At 42.9% G+C, this 23,337-nt stretch overlaps 31 non-coding genes across 31 annotated transcripts; all 31 read right to left on the bottom strand.

Annotated features, from left to right (window-relative positions):
• Positions 1 to 24: 24 nt before the first annotated feature.
• trnat-agu (transfer RNA threonine (anticodon AGU)) lies at positions 25 to 98 on the bottom strand. Its single transcript has one exon. It is a non-coding gene; the product is annotated as a tRNA-Thr (tRNA).
• A 410-nt stretch (positions 99 to 508) lies between these two features.
• Positions 509 to 597, bottom strand: trnar-ucu (transfer RNA arginine (anticodon UCU)). Its single transcript is given in 2 exon segments — positions 509 to 544; positions 561 to 597. It is a non-coding gene; the product is annotated as a tRNA-Arg (tRNA).
• Positions 598 to 709: 112 nt separating this feature from the next.
• On the bottom strand, positions 710 to 783 carry trnat-ugu (transfer RNA threonine (anticodon UGU)). The gene has a single exon. It is a non-coding gene; the product is annotated as a tRNA-Thr (tRNA).
• A 289-nt stretch (positions 784 to 1,072) lies between these two features.
• Positions 1,073 to 1,146, bottom strand: trnat-cgu (transfer RNA threonine (anticodon CGU)). The gene has a single exon. It is a non-coding gene; the product is annotated as a tRNA-Thr (tRNA).
• Positions 1,147 to 1,731: 585 nt separating this feature from the next.
• On the bottom strand, positions 1,732 to 1,805 carry trnat-agu (transfer RNA threonine (anticodon AGU)). The gene has a single exon. It is a non-coding gene; the product is annotated as a tRNA-Thr (tRNA).
• Positions 1,806 to 2,215: 410 nt separating this feature from the next.
• On the bottom strand, positions 2,216 to 2,304 carry trnar-ucu (transfer RNA arginine (anticodon UCU)). The gene is given in 2 exon segments: positions 2,216 to 2,251; positions 2,268 to 2,304. It is a non-coding gene; the product is annotated as a tRNA-Arg (tRNA).
• Positions 2,305 to 2,416: 112 nt separating this feature from the next.
• Positions 2,417 to 2,490, bottom strand: trnat-ugu (transfer RNA threonine (anticodon UGU)). The gene has a single exon. It is a non-coding gene; the product is annotated as a tRNA-Thr (tRNA).
• A 289-nt stretch (positions 2,491 to 2,779) lies between these two features.
• On the bottom strand, positions 2,780 to 2,853 carry trnat-cgu (transfer RNA threonine (anticodon CGU)). Its single transcript has one exon. It is a non-coding gene; the product is annotated as a tRNA-Thr (tRNA).
• A 585-nt stretch (positions 2,854 to 3,438) lies between these two features.
• On the bottom strand, positions 3,439 to 3,512 carry trnat-agu (transfer RNA threonine (anticodon AGU)). The gene has a single exon. It is a non-coding gene; the product is annotated as a tRNA-Thr (tRNA).
• Positions 3,513 to 3,922: 410 nt separating this feature from the next.
• trnar-ucu (transfer RNA arginine (anticodon UCU)) lies at positions 3,923 to 4,011 on the bottom strand. Its single transcript is given in 2 exon segments — positions 3,923 to 3,958; positions 3,975 to 4,011. It is a non-coding gene; the product is annotated as a tRNA-Arg (tRNA).
• A 112-nt stretch (positions 4,012 to 4,123) lies between these two features.
• Positions 4,124 to 4,197, bottom strand: trnat-ugu (transfer RNA threonine (anticodon UGU)). Its single transcript has one exon. It is a non-coding gene; the product is annotated as a tRNA-Thr (tRNA).
• A 289-nt stretch (positions 4,198 to 4,486) lies between these two features.
• trnat-cgu (transfer RNA threonine (anticodon CGU)) lies at positions 4,487 to 4,560 on the bottom strand. The gene has a single exon. It is a non-coding gene; the product is annotated as a tRNA-Thr (tRNA).
• Positions 4,561 to 5,145: 585 nt separating this feature from the next.
• trnat-agu (transfer RNA threonine (anticodon AGU)) lies at positions 5,146 to 5,219 on the bottom strand. Its single transcript has one exon. It is a non-coding gene; the product is annotated as a tRNA-Thr (tRNA).
• Positions 5,220 to 5,629: 410 nt separating this feature from the next.
• trnar-ucu (transfer RNA arginine (anticodon UCU)) lies at positions 5,630 to 5,718 on the bottom strand. The gene is given in 2 exon segments: positions 5,630 to 5,665; positions 5,682 to 5,718. It is a non-coding gene; the product is annotated as a tRNA-Arg (tRNA).
• Positions 5,719 to 5,830: 112 nt separating this feature from the next.
• trnat-ugu (transfer RNA threonine (anticodon UGU)) lies at positions 5,831 to 5,904 on the bottom strand. Its single transcript has one exon. It is a non-coding gene; the product is annotated as a tRNA-Thr (tRNA).
• Positions 5,905 to 6,193: 289 nt separating this feature from the next.
• trnat-cgu (transfer RNA threonine (anticodon CGU)) lies at positions 6,194 to 6,267 on the bottom strand. Its single transcript has one exon. It is a non-coding gene; the product is annotated as a tRNA-Thr (tRNA).
• A 585-nt stretch (positions 6,268 to 6,852) lies between these two features.
• trnat-agu (transfer RNA threonine (anticodon AGU)) lies at positions 6,853 to 6,926 on the bottom strand. The gene has a single exon. It is a non-coding gene; the product is annotated as a tRNA-Thr (tRNA).
• A 410-nt stretch (positions 6,927 to 7,336) lies between these two features.
• trnar-ucu (transfer RNA arginine (anticodon UCU)) lies at positions 7,337 to 7,425 on the bottom strand. Its single transcript is given in 2 exon segments — positions 7,337 to 7,372; positions 7,389 to 7,425. It is a non-coding gene; the product is annotated as a tRNA-Arg (tRNA).
• Positions 7,426 to 7,537: 112 nt separating this feature from the next.
• On the bottom strand, positions 7,538 to 7,611 carry trnat-ugu (transfer RNA threonine (anticodon UGU)). Its single transcript has one exon. It is a non-coding gene; the product is annotated as a tRNA-Thr (tRNA).
• Positions 7,612 to 7,900: 289 nt separating this feature from the next.
• trnat-cgu (transfer RNA threonine (anticodon CGU)) lies at positions 7,901 to 7,974 on the bottom strand. The gene has a single exon. It is a non-coding gene; the product is annotated as a tRNA-Thr (tRNA).
• A 585-nt stretch (positions 7,975 to 8,559) lies between these two features.
• trnat-agu (transfer RNA threonine (anticodon AGU)) lies at positions 8,560 to 8,633 on the bottom strand. Its single transcript has one exon. It is a non-coding gene; the product is annotated as a tRNA-Thr (tRNA).
• Positions 8,634 to 9,043: 410 nt separating this feature from the next.
• On the bottom strand, positions 9,044 to 9,132 carry trnar-ucu (transfer RNA arginine (anticodon UCU)). Its single transcript is given in 2 exon segments — positions 9,044 to 9,079; positions 9,096 to 9,132. It is a non-coding gene; the product is annotated as a tRNA-Arg (tRNA).
• A 112-nt stretch (positions 9,133 to 9,244) lies between these two features.
• trnat-ugu (transfer RNA threonine (anticodon UGU)) lies at positions 9,245 to 9,318 on the bottom strand. Its single transcript has one exon. It is a non-coding gene; the product is annotated as a tRNA-Thr (tRNA).
• A 289-nt stretch (positions 9,319 to 9,607) lies between these two features.
• trnat-cgu (transfer RNA threonine (anticodon CGU)) lies at positions 9,608 to 9,681 on the bottom strand. Its single transcript has one exon. It is a non-coding gene; the product is annotated as a tRNA-Thr (tRNA).
• Positions 9,682 to 10,265: 584 nt separating this feature from the next.
• Positions 10,266 to 10,339, bottom strand: trnat-agu (transfer RNA threonine (anticodon AGU)). Its single transcript has one exon. It is a non-coding gene; the product is annotated as a tRNA-Thr (tRNA).
• Positions 10,340 to 21,064: 10,725 nt separating this feature from the next.
• trnat-ugu (transfer RNA threonine (anticodon UGU)) lies at positions 21,065 to 21,138 on the bottom strand. Its single transcript has one exon. It is a non-coding gene; the product is annotated as a tRNA-Thr (tRNA).
• A 289-nt stretch (positions 21,139 to 21,427) lies between these two features.
• On the bottom strand, positions 21,428 to 21,501 carry trnat-cgu (transfer RNA threonine (anticodon CGU)). Its single transcript has one exon. It is a non-coding gene; the product is annotated as a tRNA-Thr (tRNA).
• A 585-nt stretch (positions 21,502 to 22,086) lies between these two features.
• On the bottom strand, positions 22,087 to 22,160 carry trnat-agu (transfer RNA threonine (anticodon AGU)). The gene has a single exon. It is a non-coding gene; the product is annotated as a tRNA-Thr (tRNA).
• Positions 22,161 to 22,570: 410 nt separating this feature from the next.
• trnar-ucu (transfer RNA arginine (anticodon UCU)) lies at positions 22,571 to 22,659 on the bottom strand. The gene is given in 2 exon segments: positions 22,571 to 22,606; positions 22,623 to 22,659. It is a non-coding gene; the product is annotated as a tRNA-Arg (tRNA).
• Positions 22,660 to 22,771: 112 nt separating this feature from the next.
• Positions 22,772 to 22,845, bottom strand: trnat-ugu (transfer RNA threonine (anticodon UGU)). The gene has a single exon. It is a non-coding gene; the product is annotated as a tRNA-Thr (tRNA).
• A 289-nt stretch (positions 22,846 to 23,134) lies between these two features.
• trnat-cgu (transfer RNA threonine (anticodon CGU)) lies at positions 23,135 to 23,208 on the bottom strand. Its single transcript has one exon. It is a non-coding gene; the product is annotated as a tRNA-Thr (tRNA).
• Between the last annotated feature and the right edge of the window lie 129 nt (positions 23,209 to 23,337).

Below are 23,337 nucleotides of genomic sequence, written 5' to 3' on the forward strand. Positions count from 1 at the left end.
GTCTACTCCTACAACCCACCGGTTAGGCACTGCTGGGATTCGAACCCAGGATCTCCTGTTTACTAGACAGGCGCTTTAACCAACTAAGCCACAGCGCCGGGTGCTCAGCCTGGATCAAAACTTTTGTAGCCAAAGTCTAAAAGAGGCAGCACATCATGGAATAGGTCATTTTGAGGTTTGAGGATTATTTTCCAAAACCTGAAACGTGTGCAGGCTTCTGTTCAGGGATAATGGAATACCTCAGATCATTTCATTTTGGATCTAAACCCTCAATACTCGTGTGTCAAATGTTTTGTGAACCTCCAGTTACAGTACATCTAAACACTGTCTCAGCTAGGATAAACGGAAGGCAATTTTTGCCAGGTAGGTAGCCAACAATAGGTAGTTGCAGATTTTGACCTACGCTAGTGGTTTTCAAACCGTTCTTGTTCTCTCCCTTTGTTTAGAACAGGTGAACTGAGCAAATGAGAATGTCTTACAAAGACATCTGAGCAAAAGAGGCAAACCACGACTCTGGTGGGACTCGAACCCACAACCTTTGAATACCTCCGTTGGCAACCTAGAAGTCCAATGCGCTATCCATTGCGCCACAGAGCCACGCTTTGAGGGCCTTCTTAGAGTTCCAGTTTGGTGCAGATATGCAGTGCTGGGGATCCAAAGGTTTTCCTATTTGAAAAGTTTAAATGAGCACCCTCACATCTTGTGGCATAGGCACTGCTGGGATTTGAACCCAGGATCTCCTGTTTACAAGACAGGCGCTTTGACCAACTAAGCCACAGCGCCGGGTGTAAAGCCTGGTGCAAATTGGTTGGTATAAAAAGTCTAAAAGAGGCAGCCCGTCAGGAAAATAGCTGATTACATCATGAAAGAGGTCCCTTAGAGGTTACGGGATTATTTCCAAAACCTGAGGGACATTCAGGCCTCTGTTGAAGGATGAGGGAATATCTGATATCTTTTCCTTTTGGATCTAAACTCGAGTTTTCCGGTTTTGCGCCGACGCACGCTGTCCGGCACGCAAAGACCTTCATATAAGAATATATATTAAGAAAAGCACCCCCATATCATGTGGCCTAGGCACTGCTGGGATTTGAACCCAGGATCTCCTGTTTACGAGACAGGCGCTTTGACCAACTAAGCCACAGCGCCTCTTGCTAAGCTAGGTGAAATTTCTTTGCATAAAAAGCCTAAAAGAGGTAGGAGATAGCTGATTACATCATGAAAGAGGTCCCCTGGAGGTAGGAGGATTATTTCCAAAACATAACGGGCCGCTCAGGCCTCAATGGAATGTCGGAACTCATTGGATTTTGGCTCTACACTCTCAATACTCGCATCTCAAATGTTTCTTGAGCTTTCTTCTGATTTTGGCCTAAGCCAGAGGCATTCCAACCATTCTTCAAGCCTGTCTGCACCACGTTTTTTTGTTATCTTTCTCATTTGAAACAGGTGAATTAACCAATGGACTGATTAGTAACGTACTCTCTGATGTGACTGGGCTGTGTCCAATAAGGAAAACAAGAACAAATGTGCTGGGCAGGCTTCTGAAAAAAAGTTTGAAAATGCCAAGTTGAAGCAAACGTCTGTCTTGCAAAGAGACAACATTCGTGCCTCTGGTGGGAGTCAGCAACAACCTTTATAAAGCCTTCGTTTACCACCTAGAAGTCCAGGCTGTCTGTCCTGCAGAGACTTTTATATTTGAAAAGATCAAATGTCTACTCCTACAACCCACCGGTTAGGCACTGCTGGGATTCGAACCCAGGATCTCCTGTTTACTAGACAGGCGCTTTAACCAACTAAGCCACAGCGCCGGGTGCTCAGCCTGGATCAAAACTTTTGTAGCCAAAGTCTAAAAGAGGCAGCACATCATGGAATAGGTCATTTTGAGGTTTGAGGATTATTTTCCAAAACCTGAAACGTGTGCAGGCTTCTGTTCAGGGATAATGGAATACCTCAGATCATTTCATTTTGGATCTAAACCCTCAATACTCGTGTGTCAAATGTTTTGTGAACCTCCAGTTACAGTACATCTAAACACTGTCTCAGCTAGGATAAACGGAAGGCAATTTTTGCCAGGTAGGTAGCCAACAATAGGTAGTTGCAGATTTTGACCTACGCTAGTGGTTTTCAAACCGTTCTTGTTCTCTCCCTTTGTTTAGAACAGGTGAACTGAGCAAATGAGAATGTCTTACAAAGACATCTGAGCAAAAGAGGCAAACCACGACTCTGGTGGGACTCGAACCCACAACCTTTGAATACCTCCGTTGGCAACCTAGAAGTCCAATGCGCTATCCATTGCGCCACAGAGCCACGCTTTGAGGGCCTTCTTAGAGTTCCAGTTTGGTGCAGATATGCAGTGCTGGGGATCCAAAGGTTTTCCTATTTGAAAAGTTTAAATGAGCACCCTCACATCTTGTGGCATAGGCACTGCTGGGATTTGAACCCAGGATCTCCTGTTTACAAGACAGGCGCTTTGACCAACTAAGCCACAGCGCCGGGTGTAAAGCCTGGTGCAAATTGGTTGGTATAAAAAGTCTAAAAGAGGCAGCCCGTCAGGAAAATAGCTGATTACATCATGAAAGAGGTCCCTTAGAGGTTACGGGATTATTTCCAAAACCTGAGGGACATTCAGGCCTCTGTTGAAGGATGAGGGAATATCTGATATCTTTTCCTTTTGGATCTAAACTCGAGTTTTCCGGTTTTGCGCCGACGCACGCTGTCCGGCACGCAAAGACCTTCATATAAGAATATATATTAAGAAAAGCACCCCCATATCATGTGGCCTAGGCACTGCTGGGATTTGAACCCAGGATCTCCTGTTTACGAGACAGGCGCTTTGACCAACTAAGCCACAGCGCCTCTTGCTAAGCTAGGTGAAATTTCTTTGCATAAAAAGCCTAAAAGAGGTAGGAGATAGCTGATTACATCATGAAAGAGGTCCCCTGGAGGTAGGAGGATTATTTCCAAAACATAACGGGCCGCTCAGGCCTCAATGGAATGTCGGAACTCATTGGATTTTGGCTCTACACTCTCAATACTCGCATCTCAAATGTTTCTTGAGCTTTCTTCTGATTTTGGCCTAAGCCAGAGGCATTCCAACCATTCTTCAAGCCTGTCTGCACCACGTTTTTTTGTTATCTTTCTCATTTGAAACAGGTGAATTAACCAATGGACTGATTAGTAACGTACTCTCTGATGTGACTGGGCTGTGTCCAATAAGGAAAACAAGAACAAATGTGCTGGGCAGGCTTCTGAAAAAAAGTTTGAAAATGCCAAGTTGAAGCAAACGTCTGTCTTGCAAAGAGACAACATTCGTGCCTCTGGTGGGAGTCAGCAACAACCTTTATAAAGCCTTCGTTTACCACCTAGAAGTCCAGGCTGTCTGTCCTGCAGAGACTTTTATATTTGAAAAGATCAAATGTCTACTCCTACAACCCACCGGTTAGGCACTGCTGGGATTCGAACCCAGGATCTCCTGTTTACTAGACAGGCGCTTTAACCAACTAAGCCACAGCGCCGGGTGCTCAGCCTGGATCAAAACTTTTGTAGCCAAAGTCTAAAAGAGGCAGCACATCATGGAATAGGTCATTTTGAGGTTTGAGGATTATTTTCCAAAACCTGAAACGTGTGCAGGCTTCTGTTCAGGGATAATGGAATACCTCAGATCATTTCATTTTGGATCTAAACCCTCAATACTCGTGTGTCAAATGTTTTGTGAACCTCCAGTTACAGTACATCTAAACACTGTCTCAGCTAGGATAAACGGAAGGCAATTTTTGCCAGGTAGGTAGCCAACAATAGGTAGTTGCAGATTTTGACCTACGCTAGTGGTTTTCAAACCGTTCTTGTTCTCTCCCTTTGTTTAGAACAGGTGAACTGAGCAAATGAGAATGTCTTACAAAGACATCTGAGCAAAAGAGGCAAACCACGACTCTGGTGGGACTCGAACCCACAACCTTTGAATACCTCCGTTGGCAACCTAGAAGTCCAATGCGCTATCCATTGCGCCACAGAGCCACGCTTTGAGGGCCTTCTTAGAGTTCCAGTTTGGTGCAGATATGCAGTGCTGGGGATCCAAAGGTTTTCCTATTTGAAAAGTTTAAATGAGCACCCTCACATCTTGTGGCATAGGCACTGCTGGGATTTGAACCCAGGATCTCCTGTTTACAAGACAGGCGCTTTGACCAACTAAGCCACAGCGCCGGGTGTAAAGCCTGGTGCAAATTGGTTGGTATAAAAAGTCTAAAAGAGGCAGCCCGTCAGGAAAATAGCTGATTACATCATGAAAGAGGTCCCTTAGAGGTTACGGGATTATTTCCAAAACCTGAGGGACATTCAGGCCTCTGTTGAAGGATGAGGGAATATCTGATATCTTTTCCTTTTGGATCTAAACTCGAGTTTTCCGGTTTTGCGCCGACGCACGCTGTCCGGCACGCAAAGACCTTCATATAAGAATATATATTAAGAAAAGCACCCCCATATCATGTGGCCTAGGCACTGCTGGGATTTGAACCCAGGATCTCCTGTTTACGAGACAGGCGCTTTGACCAACTAAGCCACAGCGCCTCTTGCTAAGCTAGGTGAAATTTCTTTGCATAAAAAGCCTAAAAGAGGTAGGAGATAGCTGATTACATCATGAAAGAGGTCCCCTGGAGGTAGGAGGATTATTTCCAAAACATAACGGGCCGCTCAGGCCTCAATGGAATGTCGGAACTCATTGGATTTTGGCTCTACACTCTCAATACTCGCATCTCAAATGTTTCTTGAGCTTTCTTCTGATTTTGGCCTAAGCCAGAGGCATTCCAACCATTCTTCAAGCCTGTCTGCACCACGTTTTTTTGTTATCTTTCTCATTTGAAACAGGTGAATTAACCAATGGACTGATTAGTAACGTACTCTCTGATGTGACTGGGCTGTGTCCAATAAGGAAAACAAGAACAAATGTGCTGGGCAGGCTTCTGAAAAAAAGTTTGAAAATGCCAAGTTGAAGCAAACGTCTGTCTTGCAAAGAGACAACATTCGTGCCTCTGGTGGGAGTCAGCAACAACCTTTATAAAGCCTTCGTTTACCACCTAGAAGTCCAGGCTGTCTGTCCTGCAGAGACTTTTATATTTGAAAAGATCAAATGTCTACTCCTACAACCCACCGGTTAGGCACTGCTGGGATTCGAACCCAGGATCTCCTGTTTACTAGACAGGCGCTTTAACCAACTAAGCCACAGCGCCGGGTGCTCAGCCTGGATCAAAACTTTTGTAGCCAAAGTCTAAAAGAGGCAGCACATCATGGAATAGGTCATTTTGAGGTTTGAGGATTATTTTCCAAAACCTGAAACGTGTGCAGGCTTCTGTTCAGGGATAATGGAATACCTCAGATCATTTCATTTTGGATCTAAACTCTCAATACTCGTGTGTCAAATGTTTTGTGAACCTCCAGTTACAGTACATCTAAACACTGTCTCAGCTAGGATAAACGGAAGGCAATTTTTGCCAGGTAGGTAGCCAACAATAGGTAGTTGCAGATTTTGACCTACGCTAGTGGTTTTCAAACCGTTCTTGTTCTCTCCCTTTGTTTAGAACAGGTGAACTGAGCAAATGAGAATGTCTTACAAAGACATCTGAGCAAAAGAGGCAAACCACGACTCTGGTGGGACTCGAACCCACAACCTTTGAATACCTCCGTTGGCAACCTAGAAGTCCAATGCGCTATCCATTGCGCCACAGAGCCACGCTTTGAGGGCCTTCTTAGAGTTCCAGTTTGGTGCAGATATGCAGTGCTGGGGATCCAAAGGTTTTCCTATTTGAAAAGTTTAAATGAGCACCCTCACATCTTGTGGCATAGGCACTGCTGGGATTTGAACCCAGGATCTCCTGTTTACAAGACAGGCGCTTTGACCAACTAAGCCACAGCGCCGGGTGTAAAGCCTGGTGCAAATTGGTTGGTATAAAAAGTCTAAAAGAGGCAGCCCGTCAGGAAAATAGCTGATTACATCATGAAAGAGGTCCCTTAGAGGTTACGGGATTATTTCCAAAACCTGAGGGACATTCAGGCCTCTGTTGAAGGATGAGGGAATATCTGATATCTTTTCCTTTTGGATCTAAACTCGAGTTTTCCGGTTTTGCGCCGACGCACGCTGTCCGGCACGCAAAGACCTTCATATAAGAATATATATTAAGAAAAGCACCCCCATATCATGTGGCCTAGGCACTGCTGGGATTTGAACCCAGGATCTCCTGTTTACGAGACAGGCGCTTTGACCAACTAAGCCACAGCGCCTCTTGCTAAGCTAGGTGAAATTTCTTTGCATAAAAAGCCTAAAAGAGGTAGGAGATAGCTGATTACATCATGAAAGAGGTCCCCTGGAGGTAGGAGGATTATTTCCAAAACATAACGGGCCGCTCAGGCCTCAATGGAATGTCGGAACTCATTGGATTTTGGCTCTACACTCTCAATACTCGCATCTCAAATGTTTCTTGAGCTTTCTTCTGATTTTGGCCTAAGCCAGAGGCATTCCAACCATTCTTCAAGCCTGTCTGCACCACGTTTTTTTGTTATCTTTCTCATTTGAAACAGGTGAATTAACCAATGGACTGATTAGTAACGTACTCTCTGATGTGACTGGGCTGTGTTCAATAAGGAAAACAAGAACAAATGTGCTGGGCAGGCTTCTGAAAAAAAGTTTGAAAATGCCAAGTTGAAGCAAACGTCTGTCTTGCAAAGAGACAACATTCGTGCCTCTGGTGGGAGTCAGCAACAACCTTTATAAAGCCTTCGTTTACCACCTAGAAGTCCAGGCTGTCTGTCCTGCAGAGACTTTTATATTTGAAAAGATCAAATGTCTACTCCTACAACCCACCGGTTAGGCACTGCTGGGATTCGAACCCAGGATCTCCTGTTTACTAGACAGGCGCTTTAACCAACTAAGCCACAGCGCCGGGTGCTCAGCCTGGATCAAAACTTTTGTAGCCAAAGTCTAAAAGAGGCAGCACATCATGGAATAGGTCATTTTGAGGTTTGAGGATTATTTTCCAAAACCTGAAACGTGTGCAGGCTTCTGTTCAGGGATAATGGAATACCTCAGATCATTTCATTTTGGATCTAAACTCTCAATACTCGTGTGTCAAATGTTTTGTGAACCTCCAGTTACAGTACATCTAAACACTGTCTCAGCTAGGATAAACGGAAGGCAATTTTTGCCAGGTAGGTAGCCAACAATAGGTAGTTGCAGATTTTGACCTACGCTAGTGGTTTTCAAACCGTTCTTGTTCTCTCCCTTTGTTTAGAACAGGTGAACTGAGCAAATGAGAATGTCTTACAAAGACATCTGAGCAAAAGAGGCAAACCACGACTCTGGTGGGACTCGAACCCACAACCTTTGAATACCTCCGTTGGCAACCTAGAAGTCCAATGCGCTATCCATTGCGCCACAGAGCCACGCTTTGAGGGCCTTCTTAGAGTTCCAGTTTGGTGCAGATATGCAGTGCTGGGGATCCAAAGGTTTTCCTATTTGAAAAGTTTAAATGAGCACCCTCACATCTTGTGGCATAGGCACTGCTGGGATTTGAACCCAGGATCTCCTGTTTACAAGACAGGCGCTTTGACCAACTAAGCCACAGCGCCGGGTGTAAAGCCTGGTGCAAATTGGTTGGTATAAAAAGTCTAAAAGAGGCAGCCCGTCAGGAAAATAGCTGATTACATCATGAAAGAGGTCCCTTAGAGGTTACGGGATTATTTCCAAAACCTGAGGGACATTCAGGCCTCTGTTGAAGGATGAGGGAATATCTGATATCTTTTCCTTTTGGATCTAAACTCGAGTTTTCCGGTTTTGCGCCGACGCACGCTGTCCGGCACGCAAAGACCTTCATATAAGAATATATATTAAGAAAAGCACCCCCATATCATGTGGCCTAGGCACTGCTGGGATTTGAACCCAGGATCTCCTGTTTACGAGACAGGCGCTTTGACCAACTAAGCCACAGCGCCTCTTGCTAAGCTAGGTGAAATTTCTTTGCATAAAAAGCCTAAAAGAGGTAGGAGATAGCTGATTACATCATGAAAGAGGTCCCCTGGAGGTAGGAGGATTATTTCCAAAACATAACGGGCCGCTCAGGCCTCAATGGAATGTCGGAACTCATTGGATTTTGGCTCTACACTCTCAATACTCGCATCTCAAATGTTTCTTGAGCTTTCTTCTGATTTTGGCCTAAGCCAGAGGCATTCCAACCATTCTTCAAGCCTGTCTGCACCACGTTTTTTTGTTATCTTTCTCATTTGAAACAGGTGAATTAACCAATGGACTGATTAGTAACGTACTCTCTGATGTGACTGGGCTGTGTCCAATAAGGAAAACAAGAACAAATGTGCTGGGCAGGCTTCTGAAAAAAAGTTTGAAAATGCCAAGTTGAAGCAAACGTCTGTCTTGCAAAGAGACAACATTCGTGCCTCTGGTGGGAGTCAGCAACAACCTTTATAAAGCCTTCGTTTACCACCTTGAAGTCAAGGCTGTCTGTCCTGCAGAGACTTTTATATTTGAAAAGATCAAATGTCTACTCCTACAACCCACCGGTTAGGCACTGCTGGGATTCGAACCCAGGATCTCCTGTTTACTAGACAGGCGCTTTAACCAACTAAGCCACAGCGCCGGGTGCTCAGCCTGGATCAAAACTTTTGTAGCCAAAGTCTAAAAGAGGCAGCACATCATGGAATAGGTCATTTTGAGGTTTGAGGATTATTTTCCAAAACCTGAAACGTGTGCAGGCTTCTGTTCAGGGATAAGGGAATACCTCAGATCATTTCATTTTGGATCTAAACTCTCAATACTCGTGTGTCAAATGTTTTGTGAACCTCCAGTTACAGTACATCTAAACACTGTCTCAGCTAGGATAAACGGAAGGCAATTTTTGCCAGGTAGGTAGCCAACAATAGGTAGTTGCAGATTTTGACCTACGCTAGTGGTTTTCAAACCGTTCTTGTTCTCTCCCTTTGTTTAGAACAGGTGAACTGAGCAAATGAGAATGTCTTACAAAGACATCTGAGCAAAAGAGGCAAACCACGACTCTGGTGGGACTCGAACCCACAACCTTTGAATACCTCCGTTGGCAACCTAGAAGTCCAATGCGCTATCCATTGCGCCACAGAGCCACGCTTTGAGGGCCTTCTTAGAGTTCCAGTTTGGTGCAGATATGCAGTGCTGGGGATCCAAAGGTTTTCCTATTTGAAAAGTTTAAATGAGCACCCTCACATCTTGTGGCATAGGCACTGCTGGGATTTGAACCCAGGATCTCCTGTTTACAAGACAGGCGCTTTGACCAACTAAGCCACAGCGCCGGGTGTAAAGCCTGGTGCAAATTGGTTGGTATAAAAAGTCTAAAAGAGGCAGCCCGTCAGGAAAATAGCTGATTACATCATGAAAGAGGTCCCTTAGAGGTTACGGGATTATTTCCAAAACCTGAGGGACATTCAGGCCTCTGTTGAAGGATGAGGGAATATCTGATATCTTTTCCTTTTGGATCTAAACTCGAGTTTTCCGGTTTTGCGCCGACGCACGCTGTCCGGCACGCAAAGACCTTCATATAAGAATATATATTAAGAAAAGCACCCCCATATCATGTGGCCTAGGCACTGCTGGGATTTGAACCCAGGATCTCCTGTTTACGAGACAGGCGCTTTGACCAACTAAGCCACAGCGCCTCTTGCTAAGCTAGGTGAAATTTCTTTGCATAAAAAGCCTAAAAGAGGTAGGAGATAGCTGATTACATCATGAAAGAGGTCCCCTGGAGGTAGGAGCATTATTTCCAAAACATAACGGGCCGCTCAGGCCTCAATGGAATGTCGGAACTCATTGGATTTTGGCTCTACACTCTCAATACTCGCATCTCAAATGTTTCTTGAGCTTTCTTCTGATTTTGGCCTAAGCCAGAGGCATTCCAACCATTCTTCAAGCCTGTCTGCACCACGTTTTTTTGTTATCTTTCTCATTTGAAACAGGTGAATTAACCAATGGACTGATTAGTAACGTACTCTCTGATGTGACTGGGCTGTGTCCAATAAGGAAAACAAGAACAAATGTGCTGGGCAGGCTTCTGAAAAAAGTTTGAAAATGCCAAGTTGAAGCAAACGTCTGTCTTGCAAAGAGACAACATTCGTGCCTCTGGTGGGAGTCAGCAACAACCTTTATAAAGCCTTCGTTTACCACCTAGAAGTCCAGGCTGTCTGTCCTGCAGAGACTTTTATATTTGAAAAGATCAAATGTCTACTCCTACAACCCACCGGTTAGGCACTGCTGGGATTCGAACCCAGGATCTCCTGTTTACTAGACAGGCGCTTTAACCAACTAAGCCACAGCGCCGGGTGCTCAGCCTGGATCAAAACTTTTGTAGCCAAAGTCTAAAAGAGGCAGCACATCATGGAATAGGTCATTTTGAGGTTTGAGGATTATTTTCCAAAACCTGAAACGTGTGCAGGCTTCTGTTCAGGGATAATGGAATACCTCAGATCATTTCATTTTGGATCTAAACTCTCAATACTCGTGTGTCAAATGTTTTGTGAACCTCCAGTTACAGTACATCTAAACACTGTCTCAGCTAGGATAAACGGAAGGCAATTTTTGCCAGGTAGGTAGCCAACAATAGGTAGTTGCAGATTTTGACCTACGCTAGTGGTTTTCAAACCGTTCTTGTTCTCTCCCTTTGTTTAGAACAGGTGAACTGAGCAAATGAGAATGTCTTACAAAGACATCTGAGCAAAAGAGGCAAACCACGACTCTGGTGGGACTCGAACCCACAACCTTTGAATACCTCCGTTGGCAACCTAGAAGTCCAATGCGCTATCCATTGCGCCAAGGCCGGCGCCGGTTAGTCGTGGTAAAGCAACCATAAGAGGCACAGCGACCCGAGTTCGCGCCCCGCTCCGACCGGTGATCGGAATTTGCGGAACGTGTCCCTTTGACGCCGCCGGTGCACGCGTGTGTCATCGTTATTGCCCCCCGTACTTTAATCAGACGTAAATTCGCCCCCCGTACTTTAATTTGGGCACTCTCCAACGTAAACGCTCTCACGTTGTGTATGTTTCGTTCATACCGGACGGCGGAGGGCGCTCTCTCGCAGAAAAGCCCAAAGCGGACCAAAATGGACTCGTAAAAGTACTAATTTGTGACGCTCCAGGAAATACCTTATGTGGACAAAGGCATCCAGCTATCACTGGATAAAAAAAGCCGAAATGTTTTGACATAATAAATGTGAAGACAATAAACACACGGCAATAACAATAGCCATCTTCTTGGTGCGTTTTCATAACAGAATATATGAATATATGTAAATTGATACCTTTTTTTTTTTTTTTTTTTTTTTACAGTATAGAAACTATAAATTATATTTTCTGCCCTATTCTTACTGTCCCTGTTTTTATTGTGTTTTACAGTTATGTTTGTATGTTTTTATGTTTTTAAAAAAACATATTGTGTCCACAGCTACAAATATTTTGAAAATACAAATAGGCACACAGAAACAATAATGTGAGGGCAAAGATTAACAACCGTTTTTATTTGCATAGATTTTTAGTCAATAAAAAAAATTTAGAACAGCAGTGCAATTTTGACATAACAGCCTGAGAAAAGAATAAATAATAAACCAAAACAAACAGTTGCAGTGCAATTTTGACATAACAGCCTGAGAAAAGAATAAATAATAAACCAAAACAAACAGTTGCAGTGCAATTTTGACATAACAGCCTGAGAAAAGAATAAATAATAAACCAAAACAAACATCTGCAGTGCAATTTTGACATAACAGCCTGAGAAAAGAATAATAAACCAAAACAAACAGTTGCAGTGCAATTTTGACATAACAGCCTGAGAAAAGAATAAATAATTAACCAAAACAAACATCTGCAGTGCAATTTTGACATAACAGCCTGAGAAAAGAATAAATAATAAACCAAAACAAACATCTGCAGTGCAATTTTGACATAACAGCCTGAGAAAAGAATAAATAATAAACCAAAACAAACATCTGCAGTGCAATTTTGACATAACAGCCTGAGAAAAGAATAAATAATTAACCAAAACAAACATCTGCAGTGCAATTTTGACATAACAGCCTGAGAAAATAAAAATAAAAAACTCACACATGAATAACAAGGTAAACTTACCATTATTTATATATATATATATATATATATATATATATATATATATATATATATATATATATATATATATATTACACACATTAGGGCTGTTCAATGATAACCGTGGTTACCGTGTACAAAATAAGAGTCTGTGTTTACGTAATATATGTGTTTGTTTTGTGTATAATTATTATGTATATATAAATACACACACATACATGTATATATTTAAGAAATATAAGCATGTATGTATAAATATATAAATGTATTTATATTTTTATATATTTAAATTATATATAAATGTAAATATTTATATAGAAATATAAGATATTTTTCTTAAATATATACATGTATGTGTGTATATTTATATATACATAATAATTATACACAAAACAAACACACATATATTACGTAAACACAGACTCTTATTTTGTACACGGTAACCACGGTTATCGTTGAACAGCACTAATAAACATACATATATATATATTATATTATATTATATTATATTATATTATATCACATTTATACCTGAAATATTTTCCCAACAGAGGCATGCAGCAGAGGAAACAAGCAGTGAAGAAAAAAACATGTTTTTTTTAGAGATTTTTTAGAAACCTATTATACATTTTAGTCATTGTTGGAGACTTGTAAATTGCTCTATAATGCAAACATTAACCAAATAAATAAACAAAACAAAACAAAAAAAAAACGTGCTGAAAGAGCAATTTTATGAAGCTGGAGGGTTGTCATTTCCTGGCTTTTTTTTCCTATAACCTCGTTCCTCCAGCACAGCCCTCCATTCACCATATGATTGAGTCTCAGACTCTTTGCAGTACCAGTTACCAAAGTACTGAAGATGTGATGGTGGCCGTCTTTCTTTTTTACACTTTTTACAAAGAATGACGTCTGTCTTCCTCACATATTTTCTTGTGACAGTTCCAGTGAGCTCCCTCTCCTGTTTTCTCTTTCTGTATTGCTGAGTGGAGTAAGGAACAGCTTGACTGGATGTCTGTGTCTGAGCTGATGGTGGCATAGCTGAAGGTAATGGGAGGTTGAAGAACATCACCTGTGAGGTACCAGGCACTGTAGAGGACGGCGCACTTGCGTCTATCACTGTAGGAAGCTGCACAGATGGTAAAATGAAAGGGAGAGAGAACGGTAGTGCTGGTGCAATAGGACGTGCTATGACAGGAAGTCCTTGATGTGATGGTGGAGCCTTGGAGATGGCCTGAGGTTGCGACCTCCCCTTGAGTTTTGCCTCCCCAGCAGTGTTTGGTGGCAGGATAAAAAGGTGAGGCTCAGCCAGACTGCCTGAATAGAGAGTGGGTCCTTTCTGTATAGCCGCAGGAAGCTCCTCAGGTCCTGCCATGGGTGCGTCTGGGGCTTGGATACCCTGCTTTAAAATCTCCTGTTCCTGAGACTTGCAACGCCTGCTGAACCTGGGAAAACATAAACAACCAATATTAATAAACATTTAAGCAATAATACAAAAGATGGTGTGATCAACTACTATTTGATCACGACTATGATGCAGAAGCATGACACAGCTGAGATCACATAGCAATTGATCACACCCTCGTCTCATGTATTATTGCTTTTGTAAAATGGCTACTTCATTGAGATAACCATTCTATTATGGATTATGGATTCTTGCAGTCTGTTGAAGACCATTTCCTGAGCAAAAAATATTATCTTTCATATTGCTGAATTGTTGAATTGATTTGTTTCTAGACCCGTCAAAGCAGTCACTAACATTAAGTTAACTGCGTCAGTTACTTGAACCCTCTGTGTAGCCCTCAGATGCTTTAGGTTTAGGCTTAGCAGTTACAATGCTAATTTACTCACCACTGTGTGACTGTTGCAGCGTTCACTTCAGGGAGCTGGATGGTGGTCTCGCTCATCACCTTAGCATTGGTGAGGATGCACTCTCGAATGTGCTTGTAAACACGTGTTACCATTGTGAAGCGGGACACCCTCACTCCATCACAGCGCACCGCATTCGGGTAGAGAGCACAGAGCCTTGTGAAGATGGCCTCCACCACTCGGTTGCAGTCAGGCCACTGTGCAGGACTATGAGCCCCAACGAAACACCTGCAAGTTACAAAAGAATACATATTATTAATGTATGATTGTTTACGATTTGTGATCCTTACTCTGTTATTTTTATTTTATTTTCCCTTTTCTATTCTGTATGTTTTGCTTTGTGTTGTCTAGATGTTAATTTTTAATATCTGTGCATAGTTATGTTGTCTTGTTTGTTTTCTAGGTCGATGTTGAAATATCATATCAATAAATTAGGTCTTTACTGGGTTACTGTGTTGTGGCATTATTACAGCTTTATACTGCATTATACGGTGTCGTTAGTCAGCCTGTCAGTTTTTTGTTTTTGTTTTTCACAATAATAGCTGCATATTATTCCACTTATTACACAGCTACTTACTAACAGACAGTAAGACAAATCATTTGACACAAAATATTGATCCAAAATGACTTAACTGATTAAGAAATGACTGTGTTGCTTCTGCTAAATAGAATAGTCTGATGTACAGTTGGAACTGTGTCCATAGCAACGTAACTTACTTAGCAACATAACATAAAGTCAGCATTAAATGTAAATCACAACTAATAATTTGTTATAACTAGGCTAGGTTTGAACTTAACAAGCTGCAGGAAGATAAACTAGCTATGAAGGCTTCAGGTTTTACTAATTTTACTAGAAATCCTTACTAAACAAATAAAGCTGGAGATGATATTTCAGCCAGTTATATATATTTAAACAAAACCTTTTAGACAAAGGCAATCCAGACCCTGTGTTTGCTAAATTTAAGATACCTTTTAGTGCTCTCCACACCTGGTGCCACAATCTTCTTAGTGGCCCTGAATCGTCCCTGTTTTAGGGTGGTTTGATGACGTGATGAGTAAATGGTCTTTTTCTTGTCATACTCCCCCAGTGCCTGCCATAGGGTGATGATCTTGACACACTCTTCTCCAGTCAAGGCCAGACGGTGGTCTCTGAGGCTAACCAAAAACTCAGCCAAGTCCTGCACGGCTCCATACCCCTCAATATTATCAGGACCAACAGAATCCTAAAATGAAAGATACTTTAGGAACTTTTGATAGCAGCAATGAATATAAATATTTACATGAAAGCACAGCCAACATAACCCGGATTTTGTTTACCCATATGTAAATGTACATTAAAAAAGAAACTGTGCACTTACATCATGTGAAATATTCTCTTCAGATGTTGGAAGATCAGTTTCTGCAGATAACTGATCCACTGGGACTACATGAAAAGGATAAATATTTAGTTTAAATTTGTATTTGTTTCTTTGTGTCTTTCAATATGACAAATGTACATTTAGAGTTAGTTTGACAACAAATAATATAGAAACCTCTATGAACAATTTGGTAAAACTCACAGCTATGTGCCACAGGAGAGAGTGATGGCTTTGATTGGAGATTGACAGGAGATTTCACTGGTGATGGAGGGACCACAGACAGTGATGACGTGGAGCTGGAAACAGGAGATGTCATTGGTAATGGAGGGACTACAAACTGTGATGACGTGGAGCTGGAAACAGGAGGTGTCACTGGTGATGGAGGGACCACAGACAGTGATGACATGGGGCTGGTTGCTGGAGGGGTTGGAGATGATGCTGCAGACACTAATGCTTGTGAAGAGGCAGCAGGTGTCCGTTCTGTGTCAACGGTGGGGACAGTGATGTCCTGAAACTCCTCAAATTCAGCATAATCTTCACCCTCCTCTATAACAACCTCAGTGGTCTCTAACTCTTCAATGGCCAACTTGTAGTCCTGCAGAACGTTACCAGTTTGCTGGTAAAGGTATTCCACTCCAATAAGCTCACCTTTAAAATATTAAAACATTGACAATTAAATAATATACCAAGATATTATATTATAACTCAGTGGTTAAATGGTATGTGTACACTTGAATGAAACAAAAACAACAAATAGTTATCTACCAGTGTACTTTCTTGGCCCAACATAAGGGGTGATTTTCATGCCCATAACCTTCTCTGCAAGAGTATTGACAGCATGACGCAGAAGATGATTGTAGGAATGTGGCTGCTGCTCATCAGTTGTTGCTGCCACAGCCCGGTCCTCATTCCACCTTGCAAGTCCATCCAAAAGATACGCCTGGAAGAAGGTGTCACTAGCCAGTGTACCTGTAAATTCAAAAAGAAAAAAAAAGACCACCAAAATTTCATATAAATACACAAATAGCTGTTCTTACAATTCTCATTATTATTTCAATATATAATTAAATCAAATCTTATTTTAATAATTCAGTTAAGTTGCTTATTTACCTGGGATGAATCTGTTAAGGTGCAGGTGAAAAGACTCAAGCGAAGTGGAACCTCTGGCACAGCGGTAGGTTGGCAGCCGGTGCCCTCCCTTCACTACAGTGCCTGTCTGCATGTAGAGCTGCACACCTAGAGGATCCTGGATGTAGGCCACATGCTTCCGCTGGGACTTTAAGATCTCCCTCATCCGGGCTGAGTTTATTAGTGGGACTCCAAGAGTGTCACGACCAGCATCTCCATCAAAGGCCTGAATATGGCTCTCAATCATCGCCAAGGTCTCCTTGGTACCACGGGTGGTCCTCCTGCAATGTAGGGCTAGCTCGCTACGGCTGATACAGCGCAGCACATCAGCCTCGGATGATGGTTTCCGGTCAGCTTCTAGCTCTGCACGCTTCGCCTTCTTCAGGGCCGTCAAGTCCCCCTGGTCCCACATGAAAATACAGTGGCTGAGGCGACTCATAAATGTGGCATACAACTGATGAGAGTCGGTGGTGCAACCCACAGAAAACCTCTGCATAAAGTGCCATACATCTAACCGGATGGTCATTTGCTCCCACTCTTCAAACATCCTCCTCAGAAGAGTGTTGCCACAGCAGTCTCGGTCGACATACAGTACCTCGGGAGGAGCCACCCCAGCCACTCTGTATCGCTTGATGAGGCCTTCAATCATTGGTCCGAGACCAAAACCTTCACTGGCTGTGAGTACGGACATGATCACCTGTCCATACTCATTTCCAACATTGGTTGCCCAGGTAGCTGTGCCATAGCTGCGTCCGGCTAGTTTTCTGGCCACTTTTTTTGTTGAATCCATTTTTAAGATCCGACCATATTGTGATGTGATAGAGGTCTTGTTCTCATCCAGCCTTTGCAGGACATCCTGGGCATACACCTGCATCAGCCACCGGTGCTTAGGGATAGAAGGCATTGAAGGAGCAGGTTCAAATGTCACAGGCAGGATCAGGCTCGACGTGACAGCACTGGCAATCCCCATGCAATCTGTCAGATACTGGACTGTCTTTTGCAACCAGACCTCAGCATGACGTTCCTGCAGCTTGCACTGGATCTGGCTGCTGCTGTTTCCCAGCCCTCGTTGGCGCATCAAACTTACTACCTCCAGGTCACATGCAAGTTTTGATGTAAGAATACAAGGGAACTGCACCCTGTGGCCAATGTCGAGTTGGGAGACGATACCATGGCTCCAGCTGATGACCTTCCTCTTACATCTTCGGCAGGCCAGGTACTCAGATGCCACAAAGTACATCTTACCCAAGGCAACCACCTGCCTGATCTTTTGATGCAAGCCAGCTGAGGTCAGAAGGTCTTTCTGACAGTCTGGATGGGGACAGGTCAGCTTCACTTGCCACAGTTTTCGTGGCATCCAGAGCAGCAAGGGATGGCCAAAGTAATTCTCCAAGGAAGGAGAATTACTGGTCTTCGGTGGCACCTGTGGAGGATACCACCAAAGTTTGTCCACCCTGCTAAAGATCAGCTCAGGATGCCCCTGTGCTGTCCACCTGAACAGGGCTTTGGATATCCACCTCTGATCCACTTCAGGCAGGGTGTGTATCCATCCAGCTGGAAGACAGACTCGTTGTGCTGGAAAAAAAACAAAACAAAAACAGAAATAAACACATAAATAAACATATATAAATTCACATTGCTTCACTCTATTATTTCTAGAAAGGAACATATTTTGTTGTATGTTTAAATTAAGTATAAACATACATGCCACATATGCCTCCTCAAACACAGTTGCCTCTGCCAGCAGTGTGCTGTCATCTATCTCAGTGGGGAGGGCGAGGGTGGCTGAGGACCCTGTGGTTCCCTCAATGGAAGCGGCCGGTCGGGTGAGGGTGGCTGAGGGTCCTGTGGCTCCCTCAATGGAAGTGGCCGGTCGGGTGAGGGTGGCTGAGGGCCCTGTGGCTCCCTCAATGGAAGCGGCCGGTCGGGTGAGGGTGGCTGAGGGCCCTGTGGCTCCCTCAATGGAAGCGGCCGGTCGGGTGAGGGTGGCTGAGGGCCCTGTGGCTCCCTCAATGGAAGCGGCCGGTCGGGTGAGGGTGGCTGAGGGCTTCGCACGTGCTTGGGCCAAAGCTATAAAACAAAACACAGGACAAAGAGATAAACATGACTACTGAACAGCAATAAATCCTTAACAAACCAAAAAAGTGTTATACAAATAAATCTTTGCTTACAAGGTGTAGCTTTGTGGGGGGAAACCAGCCTTTCTACAGTCTTAGTCAGACTTTTCTGGTTAGGCAACCTGGTAACCAAGAGGGAGCGGAGAGAGGCGGTGGAAGTATGGGTGGTGGCGGTGTGCTGGGTCATGGGAGTGAGCTGGGTGGGAGGAGTGAGCTGGGTGGCGGCAGCGTACTGGGTGGGAGGAGTGAGCTGGGTGGCGGCAGCGTACTGGGTGGGAGGAGTGAGCTGGGTGGCGGCAGCGTACTGGGTGGGAGGAGTGAGCTGGGTGGCGGCAGCGTGCTGGGTGGGAGGAGTGAGCTGGGTGGCGGCAGCGTGCTGGGGAGCTTTCTCAGCATATTGCTCTTCCTTCAAGGCAATGGCAATTCTGCCAGAAGGAAATAGCTCAATATACTCCCTAAAACTCCCCTTGTTGTGGGCATGTTCTTGGGAGTCTTTGCTGCCTCCTGTGGGGTCCCTCTTCATAGCTGCCACCAGGTAAGCAGCATACCCCAGAGCATTTTCAGCCACCCACCTGAATGTTTGCCCACGAAATACACCAAACTGGATTTCAAAGAAACCTAGCAGGTGCTTTCGGTTCGCTAGATCTCCGTGGTGCATAATTAAGCTTTTCTTGGCCTTGTTCAGCACTATCTCCGGGGACAGGGGTCTCGTGTACGGCTTTCCCTTGTTGGCCTCCTTTACCTTTGCCGCTTCCAATGTATCGGCCAGATTCAGGCTGCCATCAGCCCGTCTCCTGAAGCGCGGTTCCATCAAAATTAAAATGTGAAGATATAAAGACTATAGAGAAGCAAACACATTTGGTAACACATTAGTTAATGCAGCTGTGTAATTTATATTACATTACTATATTTATGATACCCTTGATGATGTTGATTTTATATAATGCTTTGCCTGTATATTTCCAACAGGCTCAAAATGTTAGCTAACATTTCAGAATCATTCCAGAGTAAGAGGAAATTGTTTCAAATTTTTTTTTACCATTAAATACTATATACATATTATACCACTAAACTTTTGTCCCACCTGAGACAGAAGATTTTTCAAGTAAGTAATGGGTAGTGGATAAGGGAAAGTTTAGTCTATTCTATCTCCTTTTGAAGTAAATTTTTTTTCTATGTTATCTCCTTTTGAAGACGGATTTTTCACTTCCATTCACTGAACCTCCCCTGAAAAGATTTTCCCCACTTTGAAACCCTCTGCTCTATAACATGTAAAGGTCATGCATTCAAATTTTTACTTAGCTAAAACAACAAAGTTTAGCATCAAAACATACTTAAAGTACTAAAAGTAGAATCATAATGTACACTATATTATTGGATTATAATTAGTGATGTATTACTGTGTAAGAATCATTTTAATGTTGCAGCTGGTAAAGCTGTAGTAAACTATAACAGTATATACTTTATATTCTGCTTGGTCAGCTAATCTATAAAAAAATATATAATATTTTGTAATAACATTTTGTATTAATTGCCTGAATTATTAGCTAGTCTGAGCTTCAGGTTATTCTTTTAAAACAAAAGTAACAGTTTACAATAAGGTTAATTAGTTAACAGTAAACTACATTAGTAAATATTAACTTATAATGAACTGCACTTATTTTACAGCATTTATTAATCTTTGTTAATATTAATTTCAACATTTACTAACACATTATTAAAATCTTGTTAACATTAGTTAAGGCACTGTGAACTATCATGAACAAACACAGAACAGCTGTATTTTCATTAACTAATGTTAACAAAGATTATTAAATACGGTAATAAATGTATTGCTCATGGTTAGTTCATGTTAGTTATACATGTACTAATGTTTAACTAATGAATCTTGTTGTAAAGTGTTACCAAAACAACTATATATATAATTGCCCCTTTATTTTTATCGACAAAAGACTGACTTACTTTGCAAATGTTGATCAGAAGTTAATCGATGAACGATATCAATAGGATAATCTATAGAGATCTAACATACCTTATTTTTTAATAATATTTTGTATTAATTACCTGAATTATTAGATAGTCTGAGCAACAGATTATTCATTTAAAACATCTATATATATTTGCCACTTTATTTAAAAAAAAAAAAATAGTCAAGTTAATTGACGAACGTCATCACCTTCTCCAGCCATGTATGCAGGTCTCCGACGTTGATTGGTCGATTCCTGGTTGTTACTGGGGGAATCATGGTTGTGATACGAGCGCTGATTGGCCATAGCATTCGATTCTTGGTTGCAGCCGGGAACGTGATTGGCTGTCACAACCATGAATAACCACAATCTACAGGTGGCAGGGAGCGCCACAGAGCCACGCTTTGAGGGCCTTCTTAGAGTTCCAGTTTGGTGCAGATATGCAGTGCTGGTCATCCAAAGGTTTTCCTATTTGAAAAGTTTAAATGAGCACCCTCACGTCTTGTGGCATAGGCACTGCTGGGAATTGAACCCAGGATCTCCTGTTTACAAGACAGGCGCTTTGACCAACTAAGCCACAGCGCCGGGTGTAAAGCCTGGTGCAAATTGGTTGGTATAAAAAGTCTAAAAGAGGCAGCCCGTCAGGAAAATAGCTGATTACATCATGAAAGAGGTCCCTTAGAGGTTACGGGATTATTTCCAAAACCTGAGGGACATTCAGGCCTCTGTTGAAGGATGAGGGAATATCTGATATCGTTTCCTTTTGGATCTAAACTCGAGTTTTCCGGTTTTGCGCCGACGCACGCTGTCCGGCACGCAAAGACCTTCATATGGGAATATATATTAAGAAAAGCACCCCCATATCATGTGGCCTAGGCACTGCTGGGATTTGAACCCAGGATCTCCTGTTTACGAGACAGACGCTTTGACCAACTAAGCCACAGCGCCTCTTGCTAAGCTAGGTGAAATTTCTTTGCATAAAAAGCCTAAAAGAGGTAGGAGATAGCTGATTACATCATGAAAGAGGTCCCCTGGAGGTAGGAGGATTATTTCCAAAACATAACGGGCCGCTCAGGCCTCAATGGAATGTAGGAACTCATTGGATTTTGGCTCTACACTCTCAATACTCGCATCTCAAATGTTTCTTGAGCTTTCTTCTGATTTTGGCCTAAGCCAGAGGCATTCCAACCATTCTTCAAGCCTGTCTGCACCACGTTTTTTTGTTATCTTTCTCATTTGAAACAGGTGAATTAACCAATTGACTGATTAGTAACGTACTCTCTGATCTGACTGGGCTGTGTCCAATAAGGAAAACAAGAACAAATGTGCTGGGCAGGCTTCTGAAAAAAAGTTTGAAAATGCCAAGTTGAAGCAAACGTCTGTCTTGCAAAGAGACAACATTCGTGCCTCTGGTGGGAGTCAGCAACAACCTTTATAAAGCCTTCGTTTACCACCTAGAAGTCCAGGCTGTCTGTCCTGCAGAGACTTTTATATTTGAAAAGATCAAAGGTCTACTCCTACAACCCACCGGTTAGGCACTGCTGGGATTCGAACCCAGGATCTCCTGTTTACTAGACAGGCGCTTTAACCAACTAAGCCACAGCGCCGGGTGCTCAGCCTGGATCAAAACTTTTGTAGCCAAAGTCTAAAAGAGGCAGCACATCATGGAATAGGTCATTTTGAGGTTTGAGGATTATTTTCCAAAACCTGAAACGTGTGCAGGCTTCTGTTCAGGGATAAGGGAATACCTCAGATCATTTCATTTTGGATCTAAACTCTCAATACTCGTGTGTCAAATGTTTTGTGAACCTCCAGTTACAGTACATCTAAACACTGTCTCAGCTAGGATAAACGGAAGGCAATTTTTGCCAGGTAGGTAGCCAACAATAGGTAGTTGCAGATTTTGACCTACGCTAGTGGTTTTCAAACCGTTCTTGTTCTCTCCCTTTGTTTAGAACAGGTGAACTGAGCAAATGAGAATGTCTTACAAAGACATCTGAGCAAAAGAGGCAAAACACGACTCTGGTGGGACTCAAACCCACAACCTTTGAATACCTCCATTGGCAACCTAGAAGTCCAATGCGCTATCCATTGCGCCACAGAGCCACGCTTTGAGGGCCTTCTTAGAGTTCCAGTTTGGTGCAGATATGCAGTGCTGGGTATCCAAAGGTTTTCCTATTTGAAAAGTTTAAATGAGCACCCTCACATCTTGTGGCATAGGCACTGCTGGGATTTGAACCCAGGATCTCCTGTTTACAAGACAGGCGCTTTGACCAACTAAGCCACAGCGCCGGGTGTAAAGCCTGGTGCAAATTGGTTGGTATAAAAAGTCTAAAAGAGGCAGCCCGTCAGGAAAATAGCTGATTACATCATGAAAGAGGTCCCTTAGAGGTTACGGGATTATTTCCAAAACCTGAGGGACATTCAGGCCTCTGTTGAAGGATGAGGGAATATCTGATATCTTTTCCTTTTGGATCTAAACTCGAGTTTTCCGGTTTTGCGCCGACGCACGCTGTCCGGCACGCAAAGACCTTCATATAAGAATATATATTAAGAAAAGCACCCCCATATCATGTGGCCTAGGCACTGCTGGGATTTGAACCCAGGATCTCCTGTTTACGAGACAGGCGCTTTGACCAACTAAGCCACAGCGCCTCTTGCTAAGCTAGGTGAAATTTCTTTGCATAAAAAGCCTAAAAGAGGTAGGAGATAGCTGATTACATCATGAAAGAGGTCCCCTGGAGGTAGGAGCATTATTTCCAAAACATAACGGGCCGCTCAGGC

Source organism: Chanodichthys erythropterus, chromosome 17 (genome assembly GCF_024489055.1).
Source record: "Chanodichthys erythropterus isolate Z2021 chromosome 17, ASM2448905v1, whole genome shotgun sequence".
Classification (NCBI taxonomy): Eukaryota; Metazoa; Chordata; class Actinopteri; order Cypriniformes; family Xenocyprididae; genus Chanodichthys; species Chanodichthys erythropterus.